This window comes from Gymnogyps californianus, chromosome 1 (assembly GCF_018139145.2).
Source record: "Gymnogyps californianus isolate 813 chromosome 1, ASM1813914v2, whole genome shotgun sequence".
Taxonomy (NCBI): domain Eukaryota; kingdom Metazoa; phylum Chordata; class Aves; order Accipitriformes; family Cathartidae; genus Gymnogyps; species Gymnogyps californianus.
In genome coordinates this window covers 199,340,324-199,355,558 of record NC_059471.1, presented here as the reverse complement: position 1 = coordinate 199,355,558, position 15,235 = coordinate 199,340,324, and positions in this window count along the sequence as shown.

Below are 15,235 nucleotides of genomic sequence, written 5' to 3'. Positions count from 1 at the left end.
GAACACCTATATTTCACCTCTCAATAGCACATAGTCTGCAGGGCCTGACAACTAATAACTTGTAGGATGCTTGAACATCTGTGAGTCCTTACCTCACAGATGTTCTTTTAGCTACATGAAAGAAATCCCTTGTCACCTCTCTCCATGCAATTCCAATTCTCAACTAATTATGAGTTTGTGTATAGTGATGATCACTCCCATGTGTCACTGAAGGAATTATGAATAAAAATTTTATGCAAATTAAACTCTGCCTGTGTCTCTCCACCAGGAGATGGAACAGAGGTTATTTTTTTTCCATTGGGACACACATACTTTTTGGGTTCTCAATTAATATTTTCTGTAAAAGTATACACATATGACTATTCTTTGTGTTCATATAGGAATGGAAGCAGAGACCTTCTCAGTCTAAAATAGTAGTTTTAAACATTTCCAGTTTTTCAACTAATTCAGTATTATAACAGAAGGGATTCTGCCCTATTAGTTTAAGTGTCTTGACATGAGGCTTGTTTTTTCCGAGTTACTTTCCCAAATTCCTAAGGCTAGGAGGTCTTCTTAATACTTCAGGCTACTTTTGTTTTTATTTCCATGGAAAACCAGTTCTTCAACTAATATTTGTATTACTTGAAGAGTTGCTGAGTTCCAAAAAGAGAAAAGATTCCTCTTTGCCACCCCAACTTCATTGTGAGTTGTTGATACCCTTACTAAATACTTAATTGAGAACATTTTAATTTATTCCTTTAGTTTTAATATGAGAAAATAATATGATAAAATTCATCCAGAAAAATTAATCAAATAGAGGAAAATATTAGAATTTTTCGTTCCCCCCCCCCGAAAACATACAATGTCACTGTAACAATGTATAATAAAAATATGTGACATCTTAATTTATGAAACTCCTGTCTCCTTTTCTCAAAGTCTGAAGTTTTTCAACTTGGGAATCTAATGCCACATCCTGTAGAGACCTTCACAGATAAAATACAGTGGCTGGCCAGTGAAGCAACAAACTTGTGCCCAAATGTAATGACAAGCCAGCGAAGGCAACTTGTATATTTGATTAGAAATGCAAGTAGAAGAATGAATCTTGTATTTAACTTTAGTTTTAATATTTTTATCTACTGTGTCTAATTTAGGATGGCATAGAATATAAAGTGTAACCAATAATCGTGATAACTATCATTGATTAGTCATGGAAGCATTTTTAAAATACATTTCTCAGAGAGAAGTAAAAATAATTGAGTACTGTACAGTCCACAGCTAAACTGGAGGAGATTTTTAGTTAAGTGGCATGTCGAGCCTTTCTGTCCAAGGTTGAAACTGGAACAAATTTCTACTGAATAAAATTCATTCAAATTGCAGAAAGAGGGATAGCAGAAATATATGAAATGAAGGAATGCATTTACTAAAAAAGAAATATATGGTTACTTTAAAAAGTAATCAAATTTTAGTTATGTTATCATTATTAACACTCAAAAAATTATCTGAAGGTGAGAAAAGAATTGTAAAAAAAAAATTAATTTGTTACATTTGAACTATACATGCAGAAAGAGCTTTAGGCTGAAATACGCTGTCTAAGAGGTGGTAAGTCAAACATCGTAGCAGTATTAAAATGTAAGCAGGCTATGTGGGAGGTGAGATCATCTGCTCCTTTACAGGTTTCTGGTCAAAGGCCTTTACAGTGCGAAAGGAGATAATAAGAAAAGCGGAAAGCCATATGCAAGATCATAGAGAGACACAAACCTGACCAGGCAATAATGAGAATCAAACATGGTCAGAAACACTAGCTAGTAAGAGTAGGTGGAACATAGAAATATTTGTCTCAGTAAGATTAGCTGACTGAGGACCTTGTCAAATGAGATCCTAAGGAAAAGGGGGAAGCCATAGACAAAATATACAGAGACACAAACCTGACAGGCAATATGGAGGCAAAGACAAGAAATGCACCTGGTCAGTTGCACTAATTAACGGGCTATCACGAAACTGCAGGCAAACCAGGACTTTGCAAATGGTAAGGATGCAAACCTGAGTGACCAAGATGGTCGAGGGGATCAGCGGGACTGTGATGAGGGAACATGCAGGGGAAGCAAATCAGGGAGCGAAGAGGAGAACACACAGAAAGGGGTGTAAAAGGGTCCTGTGGCATGTAAAATGGAACTGGTCAGCACACTTGTCTGGCTAAGCCCTGTGTCTGATCACCACCGTCTATCCTATGTTGTTGTATCTTCTTCTTAAACGTTTTCTTAACTATCTCTCTGCGTAATCTCACTCTCTGTGCCATGTGTGTGTGTGTGCTGCAAGGACTAAGTGCCAGTTACTGGTGAGACCTCTGAGTGTGTGAGTGAAAATTGGTGCCGGCAACTGGAGTCAGACCGGGGGTGTGGGTGTTTCCGGCCTGTGGTGTCAGCTACAGGAACCAGTGGGGTCTCAGCATCAGCTACTGGAGTGAGTGGAGGTCTTTAACCTCCAGCCATGGAGTGGGAACGGTGCGTGTCCCAAAAATCAGCTACTAGGGGGACTGGTGTGATTGAGGAGCTCAGCGCTGGCAGCTGGAGCAGGACCTCAGGACACAGCCCGTGTGCCAGGTGCCAGCTACTGGAGCTCTGAGCATCTTTATCTTCCCCAGTCCTGGTGTGCATGGAGTGTGCATGTGCATTCGTTGGCAAACCTCAAGCTGGACGAGCGAGCGCGTAGGGGCGCCTCAGGTTGGGGCAGAGGTGTCAGGTGGGTGGAGGATCCATGCTGGTATCCAGGGGACCCACGACTGTGGGGTGCCTGTGGGACTAGTGTGTGAGTGCTGTGTGTGTGCAGCAAGCACCGAGCTGGACCAGTGGGCGAGTAGGGGACCTGTGGGATGGGTAAGGGGGCCAGGATGTGGGCAGGGGTGCTGGGCGGACAAAGGGGCTGTGCTGGTACTCAGGGGATCCACGAATGTGCATGTGTGTGTGCTTGTGAACCTGAAGAGTGTTATGTGTGTGCCTGCACTAGTGACCTCCTGTCTCTGCCAGCCCAAGAAAAGAAGGAGACTTGGCTGTCTGTGCTTGTGTTTTATGTGAGTCCTATATGCAGGTGCTGTTGAAGGCAGCGCCTTGTCTGTGGCAGCCTGTGTGACCGGCTGTGTCAGTGTCCTGCATGAGTGCGGCTGTGTATTTCTGTCTGTCTCTGGGATACATGCTGAGCTTCACTACTGGTTGAACCTGCAAACAGGAAAGTGGCAGCTGCATCCCTCAGCCTGGACAGAGACCCCGGGTCCCTGGGGGAACAGGGCTGGGCTCCAGTGGCTGGCAGGAGGGAGTCCTGGCTTGGCGCTGCTGGAGGCAGCCTTGCCCCTAACATCCCTTAACATGAAGTATTAGAGCTACTATAAATTGATCTTATAATATTCTTTTCTGTTTTTAAGAACTCATTCATCTGAATGGGAAAAAATACCTTAGACATTTGTTAGCAAACTCTTTCATCCTGTCTCTTGTTACTACTAGAGGGATTTAAGCCACCATAATGCTTTGATACTCTGTATGAGACCTGCATATATCATTTACTTCACCAATTTATTTGCATGGATTTTTCAATGACCATAAACTTCAAAAGACATTTAGGAAAAGATAAAATGGTCCCAGTTCTACTACCAATGAATAAAGTGGCACAATGAATCAAGATTAGCTGGAGAACTGTTCTCAGGAATGTTGTTGTTATGTCTCTACATTTTGTATGGGAGATAAGGGTAAGTTATCTTAGATATAACCATTTATTTAATAAATGTGTATCTCTCTTTGCAATTTAATAAATAAATAAATAAATAAATAAATAAATAAATAAATTTAACTCTTACAGACAACCACTTTAAAAATTACTCGTACAAACAAATTTTGAAGTATGTCTGCTAATTCATGACTTCATCCAATGGCTGCCTAAAGTTTTCTTTATTCATCATTTACTCCTGCTGCTGTCTAATTCATTACTTAAATCACCTGATATTAATTTAATTCTCCTGAAATCTGAAAATATGCTGTTCGCAAGTGGTTCACAAATACTTTATTGTATCATCATATTGTGCAAAAGAAAAAAATACTTGTGACAAACTAAATATCACCTTTTTCAAATCATCCATGAAAATACTTCCATTGTAAAATTACTTTCAAATGTTTGTACTGATACTCAAAAAAGTTCATTTTCCAGAATCTTTCCTATAAATTACAACTGGAGCATGGAAATATTTTACAATAAAGAAACTAGAAACATGAATCCTCACAAAACAAAATGATTTCCTAGAAAAGGCAGACAGCAGAATTTTTACAGTGACAACTTCCCAATGAGTCATAAGCATTTGGGTATTGTAGAAGCTGATACATTTACATAAATTCCACTCATTCATTTAAAAACTGTTTGTTATACCCAACAGAGAAAATTTTGTTTCATGTGGACTTGTCTTGCATAATGATTTTAAGATTAACTGCCATATTTTTCACCCACATTTTGGTACGTTATCATCACAACAGGTAACCATAGGTGCAGGGTTTTTTTTAAAGAAGTTTATTATAGCAGCTGTTATCTGAGTACAAGAAATTAAATTAATACAGGCCACATGTGGAAAATTATTCTTTACACATTTTGGAGAGGCATACTTCATTCATTTCTGAAGCTATGCCAAGTTCATTCTTAGAGGAGTGTATATTACTCTTCCCATTTATCAGATAGAGAGATACATAATTCTTCAATACTGTCATTCTTAGGTTTTGCTGTTGTCCCACTGTCTTTGCTGTTGTAAGAGTAAACTGCAGGAATGTTCCCTACAATATTGATTTTCCAGTGGAGGATCAGTACCAAACAACAAAGGATGAAATGGAGCAGCACTGATGGCCACAAAAATGCCCCTTTAAATTGTGAGGAGAGTGAAGGTAAAACTACCTCTAACAACCTTTCTAAAACAGCAAATCTAATCCTAGGTGGGAGTTGGATCAAAGCGACTTTTACACTCTGTCCTGTGATTCTTCCTTGAAAACACCTCTTTCTGATGGTAAGGAAGTGAAGCTGTAAAAAAGAACAGGAGAGAAGAGGCTTAAGAAAAATCTTTGACTATAGGAAACTGGTAGATACATAATCTCCCTGATATTTTAAGAGGATCTTCACTCACTATCTGGGGACAGGAATAAGGAAAATCTTTAATTTACAGTTCAACATAGTCAGTGATGTCAATAACGCTTTTGATCAATACCGTCTACTGTTAAATCATACTGTGATAACTAGCCTGTCTTCTGTGATCATAGATAGACTGGATACTGTTGCAAACACAGTTTTAATTAGTCTTTTTTCCTTAATATGGACTCAGTTCAAAACTTGCTATAATACAAAGAAAATGAATATTATTATGCTAGTGCATGGCTTGATGTTGGAGCTCTCTCTTCCCAGTGATAAAATGAGTGAGCCTGTATTGTCTGACCATAAATTCACTTTTAATATGTCATATACAAATTGAAAGCTACTTTTCTGATTACGTACATATCCAGTCTGTACTCATGGATTTTCTTATCCTGACATTTTTCCTGGATTATTTCTTTGACTGAGCTAGAAATTACTCACTTTACATCTATAACCTTTTCCTAGATGTTTTCAAATTTAGTTTAAACTCTTTTGTTGAATCATAAACTTAATGTTAAAAGGTAACATTTTTCTATTAGTCAAATTTAATGTGATTTACATTTGATGCTCTATCATTTGTTGTGAGCCATTAAGTCTGAAAGAAGTTAGAATTCTACTATCAGAAATGACACGTTTTGTCATTTTTTGTTGCACCATAGAATTTACATCTGATGGATCATTGCATCTTTTGTCCATGTGTTCTAAAATATAAACAATCAACCAAAAGGCAGGTACAGTGGAGAAATCAGATCTCTAGGACTTATTGTACTGGAAATCCATTTTACTCCAAATTTGATGACTTTCTAAACAGTGCTAGTGAAGCAGGAGAGTTTGGGAATAGACCCTAGCAGGAAAGGGCAAAAACCTCGTTCTCTGGTGATTGTACATCTTTCTATCTATCTGGTGAGTAAGGTGTTGCCCTTCCACTGTCCCTCTCCATAAGCTCAGGAGTGACGTAACACACCCTCTCTATGAAAGGGATTAATAATTTTACCTCTTGCAGCAGATCTATCCTGTGCTAATGCAATTTAAAGTCTGTTTGGTCAGTCTTTTGACTGATTTTTATAAAGTAGCAAGTGGTTTTTTTTCTGTTTAGGTGAAGTTTCGCAACAGGAAGTATTCATAGATTGATTATAGTATCCATAGATAACGAGTGCTATATAGTTGGTGACGGATCTTATGAAAAATATGTTAAAATATAAATATTAGCATTATGCACGTGTAGTCTGGAAGGACAGTTTTCTCTATGAGTATGAACTTGGGGTTAGACCGATAGTTTAGAAGTAGTATTTCGTCTTATACTTCAACGAAGTCAACATCACATTGACTATGCTTTTCTTCATCCGAGCTGTATTAAAATTATTACACCATCTTTTCTCTCTATTGCCTTCCTAGCATGAGCCTAAGCATAAAGTGAGAATTTTAATTTATTTTGAAAATTGCTGTAATTTTACTTTACTGATTTGACAGCTGCAGGAAAGATAATGTCTGTATTTTCTGATAAAGCCTTTGCATATTTTGAATTTCCTTGTAGATCTGGTGTTTCAGCTTCTTTTGTAGATAATATTTGCAATGGTTGGAAGATCAAAAGCCTGTTCTTCATTTGTAAATACATTTACGAATTTTAATGATCTATTTTATAATTGTTAACCTAACTACATAAAGTACTGCATGAGACAATGTTGATACTTGCTCTGTGCAAACCCCAGATGCAGTATATTCACCAATGTATGTGTTTATGCCAAAAAATTATGAATATTTTCAAGTACCTCATATTTGTTTGTTCAGCTGTAAACATTTTTAAAGGATTGATTTTAAGAAGGACTTTTACCCTCAAATAATGAATTTTTAAAATTGTTTCTTAAATAGTTCTAAATAAAATTGTTTTTAAAATTGTAGCACAAACACTAGTGGTAACTAATGAAAATCCCAAGCAAAATATCTCTATAAATGCCAACCTGCCTTGATCATTTTTGGAAGATATCATTTCATACTGGTCTGGCTGGGATGGAGTTAACCTTCTTCTTAGCAGCCTGTATTGTTCTGTGCTTTGCATTTATGGTTAAAATGCTGTTGATAGCACACCAGTGTTTCAGGTGTTGCTGAACAGTACTTGCACAGTGTCAAGTTTTTCTCTCCCCACTCCTTCCTCTTCCTTCCTCCCCCCCAGTGAGTAGGCTGAGGGTAGACAAGAGGTTGGGAGGCTCATAGCCAGGACAGCTGACCCAAACTGATGAAAGGGATATTCCATACCGTGTGATGCTGTTCTCAGGAATAAATGTTCAGGAAAAGAAAGAGGAAAGGGAAATATTACTGATTATGGCATTTGTCTTCCCAAGCAGTCATTATGCATGGCCCTGCTTTCCAGGAAGCATCTGGACATCTACCTGCTGATGGGAAGTAGTGAATGAATTGCTTTTTTTTTTTCTTTGTTTGCACACGCAGCTTTTACTTTCCTTGTTAAACTGTCATTATGTTGATCCATGACTCTTCTCATCTTCCTTTTTGATTTTCTCCCTGTCCTGTGGAGAGGGGAGTGAGCGAGAGGCTGGATGGGTGTTGGCTGGAGTTAACACACTACACATTTAAAAAATAATATTTTCTACTCTACAGCCTTTTTTTGTTTTTATTCTCTCTGTCACTGGGACATTGCAATGTATACTGTTAAAGCCGTTGCATTTCACCTCTGAACTGAGAGGTTTCCATATAGACAACTTAATCTTACCATTGCTTTCCATCAAATTTAAAGTGCCTGTCACTTGATCCAGGACTGAGAAAAAAATGTGCACAGTTACGTACTAGTGTGTTTGAAATTTGGCTCTATGTTTGCAAATGAAAAGGTACAATCAACAGAACATGTTGAGACTGTTCCCCAAGATAAAATAATCATATAAATTTTTGTTTTGTTTTGGCTTTTTTTGGTCCTTTGTGTCTCTAGACACAGGAGTTCTCTAGCCAAGATAGAGTTTTAGAGAAATTAAACAAGAAAAAGCTGTACCTCTAGAGAGCATTTAAATGGGGGGGGGGGGGGGAGTCTGTTAACCTCATGTAGCTTAGCCTAGCATGAGTGAAGTATTTCTAGAATAAGTGACTCCTATAATGGGATTTTTCTAATATCTTTTGAAGCTGAATACTTCACTCACAGTGCACGACCTAAATGCAATAGTGTTAAGATATGCCACAGCTCTTTTTCAGAACTCTATTTAGTAACAAAGACTCAGATTCTTTCAGATTCAGTTAAAGTAGATTCCAGGCTGGCTGGAAACATGAAGAACACCATTTTTGTGGCCTGCAACTCCAGAAATCTCTGCTGTAGTAGGAAAGAAAACCCATGTGCTGTGAGTGTATTAGTCTTCAGTATATGTGCTCCAATACCATTCCTTCTGCAGCAGGATTCGAGAATGAAGTTGGAGAGTAGATCTGAGTAAATAGCTAAAAAACAATGCTATGTTGTGACTTTTGTTTATGCATTGACTGTTAAACATGACTACTGTAAGACTGAACTGATTGTTTTCTTTTAACAGCATATTGTTTCAATATCTATATCCTAAACATAGCTTCTTCCTACATGATATTTATCAAAAAAGATATCCTGTTCATGTAGATCAATCTCATGGTCATAAAAGGTTTATTGGGAACAGAGTACTGTGTTCAGAATATAAAAAAATAAATACGCAGAACCTTAATATTTCTAAAACACTGAAATAAGATTTTTTGGAGTATGAGTTTTTGCCTACTACTTTTGCAAAATATGTAAAAAGAACAATAGGTAATTGCATAGATATATGCACTAGATGACAATTTGTGAGAACGTTCAGTAATAACACAGAAAGAAGGGTTATGATGATACGTTACTTTTGCCAACAAAATACATGCTATCAATAGATTAGACCTTCCTCCTCCTCTGTCCCTGCAGCTGCTAGATTCTTGCTCGCAGATAAAGCTTATTAAATTTTTAGGGTCCCTAGACTACTGAGTGTTGTAACTTGTCTATATTTAATGCTTTCAGCATGTCATAACTGCATAATCTAATGTATCCATTGTAACATTTTTCTGTCTTCTAACAATTTACAATTTCACTTAATCAATGTTAATTTTAAAAACTAATGAAAAATAGGCAGTTTGATGAACTGGTTGAACTAAATGTGTTTTGGAGCTACCAGGATTCATGAATTACAGTGAAAGACAATAAAATAAACCAAAAAGGATATAGCAGAAAGACCTTACTAAAGAATGTACTTCACCCAAGGGTTCAAGAGTAGTGTTCCATATGTAAATGCTTCCTGGTATCCATGCTGCCTTTTGTGGCCAAGAAAGTATTTTAACTCTGGTATTAGTACATAAAGATTGTATTATACTATGAAGTTGCTAATACAAAAGCTCACCAGTCATAACTTTTTGTTTTTATAATTATCAAAGCTACTCAGCCTATCTTAATGTTAAACCTTCAGTTACCTCTGAGCTTCTCTGATGATAAATTTTGTATATAAAATCAAGAAAGACTTAGACACATAAATATGTCTGTGCTATCACCTGTGATCATTTAGCTTGAACACTGTTTCAAGTCTCTTTATATTTTTGTGGTACTTACACTAGTTTTAACCCATTGACTTCTGCAGTTTGACTTCTAGAAAAATCCTGCGTGGATTTCAGAGTTTGTCTTGACAACTATTCCATGCCCAGATTACCATTTGATTTCAAGAAAATATTCATATCCAGCATAGTTTTTAGTAAAAAGCACATCTTGATGAAAATACAGTTACGTTTTGGTACAAGCCACTGTAACTAAGAACGCTTTGGTATTCAGCCACAAATATTTGTTTATTTGTTTGTTTTTAATTAAATGCAGAGTGGTTCACAGTGCTGCTTCGTAATGCAAAGATGTCACAGGCTATCAAATAATGTAGACACTATCAAACAAGATGAAGTACTAGTTGCATTTACCAGCAAGTGATCTTCTAATATGTTCTCCAAATGTCAAGCAAAATCCTGAATAGACCACTAAAAATTTTCTGGATTAACTAAGAGGTTCTAGGGGACCTATTACACTTTATTACTAAATCCATTTGAATATTTCCAAAATATAGTAAATGAATACTGTCGTTCACATAAAATGGCACAGTATTTGATTAAAAACATGCAGAACTGCACCAAATGCAAAACTATTCCATCAATAATTTAATTTCACAATATTCCTTGTGTTCTATAATCATCCAATGAAGGTGTTTTATTTCCTTTCTCAGAATCATATGAATGCAATTGTTAATATTAATAAGGGATTATCCCTGTACTACTTATTGAAACTACTTGATAGTTTCAATACTCTCTGTTAGCACACCGACATGGTACCAAGCTTTGGACTAGAGGCATCTGCGTTCTTAACAGCCATTTCAAGGAGTTCCGTGCTTTGGTATATCCTGCTAGATTGGTCACGTGGGCGAAACAATGATGTATTATTCATCTGGTTGATATACTGCAGGGAATTAAGCACTGGTCTCCTGTATGTTATCTCTTTCTTCCCCACCCACCTTCCCTCTCCCCGCCCCCCTTTTTTTCCTTTTTTTTTCTTTTTTTCCTTTTTTCTTTTTTTTTTCTTTTTTTTCTTTTTTTTTTTCTTTTTTGGGGGGGGGAAGGAATGTCAAGTTGTTTTTTTCTTTCTTTTTTTTCTCTTCATTCACGTGAAACATTTCAAAATATTTAATCTTTCCTTGAAGAAGAACTGCTGTTTTCCTTTAAGTAAGCTAGAGGCATTGTGCCAACACTTCCTATTCCTCAGAGGAAATAATAGAATTATTTTACATCTCTTTTCTATGTAGTCTCCTCCTCTGATCAAAAGCCTTGCTAAAAGGTCATATCCTCTTGGCATCTCTGTCCCAAAAACCTGTTATTTTCTCTGTAGGTGCACTCTACCTTTACAGCTCTCTTAAGACCTGTTTAACACCTACTGCACTGGAGTACAGTATAGTTTGGTGATTCAAATATTCTACTGGGAAGCACAGTTTTAAATCATCTAGAGGGAAGCAAGCTATAAACTAGTATTAACTATTTCTCATGCTACTGGGAATTTTTTTAGAGGAAATGAACTCTTTCTCCAGCAGTTCTTAAATACGGCATCAGAACTTTTCTCCAAGATGAGTCAAACTGCATTTTTACTTGATTTATACAGAAAAAAATAGTTTTTAAAGCTAAATCTTTTTCTCCAAACCAATGCATAGGGGTCCTTCAGATTCACAGAGTACTACCATAGACCAGAATATGGAATGACCTGGACCAACAATACAGGGTGAAATATCAATGCACAGAGAAGGAACAGAGAAGTTGCTAGCAGCAGCTAGAGAAATGCTACCTTTATAAACTTATTTGTGCTTTGGGTATTGTAAAAGAGACAAAACAAACATAAGGTCATCATAATAGTATTATAGTTATCAGCTGAATATATGATACAAGTATGTACAAAATTCTGTACTGGATTCCATAATGGAAGAACTTGTCTGGTTTTAATCCTATTTCTTTCCAAAACAGCAGTGTGGGAACACACTGTGTCCCATACAGGGCACAACTGAAGAAAAGTTCAACTTCAATGAGCCCAAAGACTTCTTTTCATTTATAAGTAAAAGTTTTTTCATATTTCTCTTTTAGAGCTAGGGGATGGGAGGGAGAGGGAGAAGGTACATAAACTGCAGTATAAGACTGTATTTAGAAAAAGACTTTGAAATATTAGCTGATAATTAACATCCCAGCTACTACAGTTCTTTGAGCACGGGTAGTATACAAATTCTGTCAAGGTGCTCCAATATTAAATATGAGGGAAGTTATATGAAAAGTGATTCATTCATGTGCTCTGTAGCACACAAGAAAATTTACATAAGAGTGGAAGGGGAATAGTGAAGCAGAGAAAAATAATGTTAGATGAAATAAACAGGAGTTGAATAATTTGTGATCCAACATGGATTAAATATTTATCTTGCTGAAATCAACAGAAATTTTAGCAATTATGCAGAATTGGCCAGGACTTTATCCCTGAATTCTATAAGGGCACCAAGTTGTACCAAAACCAACATGGATTTTTCCCCAGAACTATGCATTTAAACAGTAAAAAAAACAACCCAAAAAGCAGAAGTCAGAAAAGATCACTAAGACGTTATTCTGTAATCATTCTTCCTGTCTGAACTGGTGCATATGCTGTTTTGACATTTCATATTTATAGACATTAAATTATACAAACATATTCACATACAGAGAAGTAATTGATGAACATAAAATGATAGGTCCCAAAGTGCTGTAATGTCTATAATTACTTCTTTTCTGTTTGGACTTGTGGCCAAAAAGGATTTAGTCTACCAGATTATCAGGTATTTTTACCTGTCTAACATAGATAATCTGCTGACTAATCTTAGTTATTCTACTATTTTTCTTCTTGGAGTAGTATTTTTTAAACATCATGTATTATCCTTTCTAGTTTTTCCCCTTATTACAGTGTTGGACAATTTTTTAGTATATTGTTTAGCTTTCTCTTCTCCAAATATAGCAACACATCATAAAAATGTTACTCTAAGGAATGTAAATATTGGCAGGTGGAAGATTACTAAAATAACTGGATCAAATAAACTTACGTTTTGTTGTTCTTTCTCTAGCTAGTTCATTACTAGACTTTATTTCTTAGAGCAATGCAAACTATATAAAGTTGCTATTGTCTGGCTGCAGGAGCTACTTTTAGTCAAAAGGCCTAAAACATCATTACTCAAGTGAACTATGATTGTTATGAAAGCCTTAACCAATTTTCCATGCTTTGCCTTTGGCAATAAATACAGTGATATATTTCACAGATCTCTGACTTCTCCTCAGCTTTCTACCCAAAAGCTTTGAAGCTATTGTAATACAAGGAAGAGAGACGCAACTTTAATGACGTTAGTTTTTCTGTGTGGAAAAAGATTCATTATACATACATCAAAAAAATAAAACACTTGTTAATTTCTTTAAAACCTGCTTTGCAAGGGAAAATGAAATTGTTAAATGCATTTAACCAGGACAAAATGATTTACTCAAACATTATTTATTTTAATTTGTCCTTCAGTCTCATTTAGCACATGTATTGCCTATGGCTGCAATCAGAGCTGCTTAGAATCCCTTGAACCAGATTAAAGATCAAAATCCTTCTTAGTGCCAGCTTATTGCATAGCAAATACAAACTCAATGCAATCAGCAAGCTTAAAACAAGACTCAGATGTTAGTTACTAAAGCCAGTGGAGATCAAGAAAAAAAAGCAGAAAACAAGGTGACCCAGAACAGAGTATCAAAGGCTCTTTTGTATTTTTCAGTTCTGGCTAAAGCCATGAAGTCATTCTTATGTATATAGAAATATCCCCAAAAGAGATAGTTGTTCTCTGGAAATTTAAACCTACTTCCAGTTTATAATTCCAATTGTTGGATCTATTTTTACCATTATTCATACATAACTTCTGTATGCTTTGTACACGTATATCAAAACATTACCAACTTATCACAAGCAGAAGAAATAGTTGATTTCTTCTTTGTGTTTTTGTAATGAAAAAGAGGTTCAAGACAAATAGAAACAGCTCAGAATTATGGCGGTTTTGGCATTCTCTAATGACCAGAAAATTTCCTGTTCAGCACTGTGCTACTGGTAACGTCTTATTATTTTGTCAGGAATTCATATGACTAGTTCAAAAGTTTTTTTTTTTTAGAAGACTTTGGGACTGCCTTGCACAACTTCTGTCACAGTTTAAAATGTGTTATTTACTTGCTTATTTATTATATTTAAAAACAAAAAACCAAAACCCTCAAACACCACAAACTTTAAAAATTATCACAAATTAAGTTTCATCCTACTGTATACTCATGGTGCTCTCTGCCTTCTGGGAAGCTAATAGAAAACAGAATTCAGCTTTTTTTCCCCATTAATTCACAAGTTCTCAACTAGATTGTTCTGCAAAACTGCTAATAATCCTGTCCAGAACTTATTCTTTATTACATTCTTAGGAAAGAGGGCACAGATTTTTGGAGAAAGAAGTTACTCGATGCACACCTACCATGTCAGCACCTTATGAGGAAAGGATTTCTGTCATGCAGTAGATACACATCTGCTCATATAACAAGAGTTTATCTATTGGATGATGTGAACTGAGACAACTTGTGTGTTCCATCATATGAACAGACATGTGCCTATCAAATGAAAAGGAACGCGTTTGACCAGTTGATGAATGCACATCCAGCCATGCAGGTGTGCAAACAGCTTTGGTAACATGACTTACATTCCTACAGAATGCCAACACCTGATGAGAGACAGTGTATTTTTTAACAGCCCATAGCACCTCTGAAAACGAAATGAATTATTTAATTCGTCTCAAAAGTGTATGCATGTATATTTATTTGTTTTTGTTTTGAAATGAAATGAAAAAAACCAGCCAGTTCAAGAACAAAGCGAATCTAACTTTTGCAAATTAGCCCCTTCCCAAACATCGTATGCATAAACTCTTGCATAGCATAGGATTAGTGTATTTAAAGGTGAAATTTTAAAAGGACATTAATATTCAGGTACCATTGAAAATCAGCGGTAACTTTGCCTTTTAAAAACTACAGCCTAATGATGTTACACATTTGTGTGGATCCAAGTACAGTTGAAACATGCTCAGACATACAGACATAAAAAGAAGAGATTCTGTTTACTACAGCGTAGCAATAAATGAAATCTCTGCCATATATTTTAATTTCTAAAAATATTTTCTGTCCTTTTACTGTATCTGTAGAATAAGTTTAAGTTAATGATCTTAGATTACAGATATTTTAGTTAAGTTGTGCCTCATTAAAGAAAGAGAAAATTTTTCCATGCTCACATAACAGAATTTTTCCTGCACAAACTTAAGGAAATGCAGCTGGTTATTTTAATAACATTCCACTGTATTGTAGTGCCTTTTTAACAACAGAGTAATGTGACTTACAGGAGGTATAAGCTTCAGGCTAGAGTACAATGCAATACTCTGTGCAAACTAAAAGGATTAAGGCATTATAGACTGGATTTTTGAATAATTACTTTTTTTATTTGAGATGATGGATAAGGCTACAACAATAGTACAGTAACTATGTA